Genomic DNA, 2635 nt, shown 5'->3' with positions numbered 1-2635 from the left:
CCCCCAGCACCCCTGCCAACCAAGGTTCCCAGATGTGGTTGGCAGCATTTGGGGTTACGCTGCTTTGCCAGACCCCAGAAGGCATAGAAGCTCTCTAACTTCCCCCAGAGCATCGGGATGCAGCCAGGCCCAGATGTTCCACACACCCACTTCCTCCATCTTCCTCCCCGTGCAAATTAGGCCAGCGTAGACATGAGCTTCCCCTTGCCAAAGCCAGCAGGCCCGCTGATGTGTTGCTCCTGCGGCCAGCAGCCTATTAAGGCCAGAAATGAGCGTGACAAATGTGAATGCTGTGGTGGTCATATTTAGAGCCCCCCCCTTTCCCAGAGCTGCTTCTACCTCAGGGACCAGCTCAGTAATTCACTGCAAACCCCAACAGGCAAAGCAAGGCTGGACGAGGAGGCAGCAAGATGCAAGGTGGGGCCAGGGCAGCCTGGGGCTGGCAGAAGGCAGCTGCCTTCTGGGGGTGCCTGGTAGGAGGGGGAAAGGAGGAAAAGCACGGACCCCTCACAGTGCTGTTACCCCCCCCCCATCAGACAGTAAAGCCCTCTTGGGGGCCTGTGGTTTGCTGGCCATGCTGGTAGAGACACCCCGGGGGGAAAATCACATCGATTATTCCCACTGCTCATGCCGATCCTCACAGGCTCCTTCCCCAGGCTTGGTGGCCAGAGACGGCCTCAGCAGGCCCACGTTCTCCCAGCGGGCCTTCATGGCTCGGCTGCTGGGGCTGTGCCCTCCAGAGCTGCAGGGCGTCACCGAGCCTCAGCCGGTGCTCGCGGCGCGGCCTCCCCTCTGGCCGGCAGGTGGCAGCACTCGCCCAGGCAGGGGTCGGGCCTCAGCCGCGGTTTCTAACTTTCTCTCGGTCGCGTTCTCGCCTCCCCGCCGCCCCCCGAGGCGGAGGACGGTCTCAGGACCCCCGCCAAACGGCCGCGGTGGAAGCTAGTGGAAGAGCTGTGCTCCGCGTCCCCTGGGCTGCAGCCGCGGGCGCTCGGGACGGCTCGGGACGGGGCGGGACGGGACGGGCGCAGCAATGGACACGTCCACGCCCTCGAGGACAGCGCGCACCCACCCTGGACTCCCACCCCGCGCGGGCGCCCTGCGCTCCATCCCCACTTGGGCCCGGCCATCCCGCGCAGAGCCGGGAAGACACCGGCGCAGCGACCCCGCGGCCCTAACCGCCTATCCAGACTGGGGCTGGCCCTGGGATAACCCTCAGAGCTTGGGGAGCACAACCGTGAAGTTACCCCCTCGCAGCTTCTCAGGTGCGCAGGCGTGAAGGTGGCAGGGCTAGAATTTGACAGAGGCTCAGGGGATCCAGGTAGCCAACAGACGGGATCCCCAGGCTTCCAGAATCCCAGCTCAGTGCCCCGCCCGCTCCCTGCACCGCCCCACACCTTTGCTCCCTGGGAGCTGAGTCAACTCTTCTTCAGGCGTTCAATCCCCCTCTCCTTGGGGGAGGGCCAGGGGGAGGTGTGGGACAGGCCGGCTGGGGTGGGAGAGGGAGAGACACAAAGGCACTTTGGGTCAGGAGGAAGGAGTGGGGGGCAGAGAGGGAATAGGGTGCATCGTTGACCCAAGGCCATGGGGGTACATAGAGGTGGGCAGGGGGGAGTCAAGTGAGGCCGGAGGTGAGGTGCATGGGCTGGTTGCCTTCCAGCGCCGTCTGGGAAGGGTAGCAGGTGGCTCCTCTACCTCGCCTGCAGGGCGGAGGTGCACCCAGCTGGGACCCAAAGAGCTCCTCTCCGGGCTCCCCGCTCTCCCCTCCCTGTCGCTCAGATTCCAATACAATTTCCAGCTAACCAGCATGTCGATAGAACAAGTCGGGCAGCCGGATTGCTGGCCAATTACAGGAAATCATTCTGCTCCACAGCTCAGCGCCCAGGGAGAGCGAGGAGGGAGGGAGGGGGGCATGGGAGGGAGCAGGCAACCGGCTTGCAGGCTGGAAAGGGGCTTGGGGCTTTTGCTTCAGGCAGGAATTCTATAGTCCCTGAGAGGAGCTGGGGTGGGAAAGTGGGGGAGAATGGGAGGCTTCTGGGGGGGGGGCCCAACGGGATTCCTCCTCAGCTTCACAGAGCTCTGGATCCAACTCCTCTGTGATGAGCTCTGTGCCCCGAGCCACAAAGAGAGAACTGGGTGTGCTAAGAGCCGATGCAGGGGTCCAGGAGCATCTGCTTGGAGTAGAAGAGGGACAGAGGGGGGAGACCAGTCTCTCCCAGAGCCCAGGCATTGAGGAGGTTTGGAAACGGGGAGGCACCCAGGCCTCCCTGACTCAGGAGCCCTGCAGGGCCATCTGAGGGCCCGTAAGCTGGGGCTCATGAGGCGGGGCCTGTGTTTGCCACCCCCCACCCCAGGATTCCTGGGGGGCCAGGGAGAGGGAAAGGAAAGGAAAGGAAGGGAGAAAAAGGCTGCAGCTTGAATGGACCCGCAGCAGCCTCACTGGTGAACCAGGGAAGTCGCCAGGCCAATCTTTTACCCCAGGGCGTGGGGCACAGAAATGTGGGAGGGGAAGGGGCTCCTTCCCAGCACTCCTGCCTGCCTTCCACCTCAGATGAAATAACCCCGATTCTCCTCTTCCCACGCTTACCCCCATGCTTCCTCACGGCCATTCCAGAGTGGCCTTAAAGCCCTCCCCTCC

Source organism: Talpa occidentalis, unplaced genomic scaffold (assembly GCF_014898055.3).
Source record: "Talpa occidentalis isolate TD23 unplaced genomic scaffold, MPIMG_talOcc4v2.1 talOcc4.7, whole genome shotgun sequence".
NCBI classification, from domain to species: Eukaryota; Metazoa; Chordata; class Mammalia; order Eulipotyphla; family Talpidae; genus Talpa; species Talpa occidentalis.
This window is presented reverse-complemented; position numbering follows the sequence as displayed.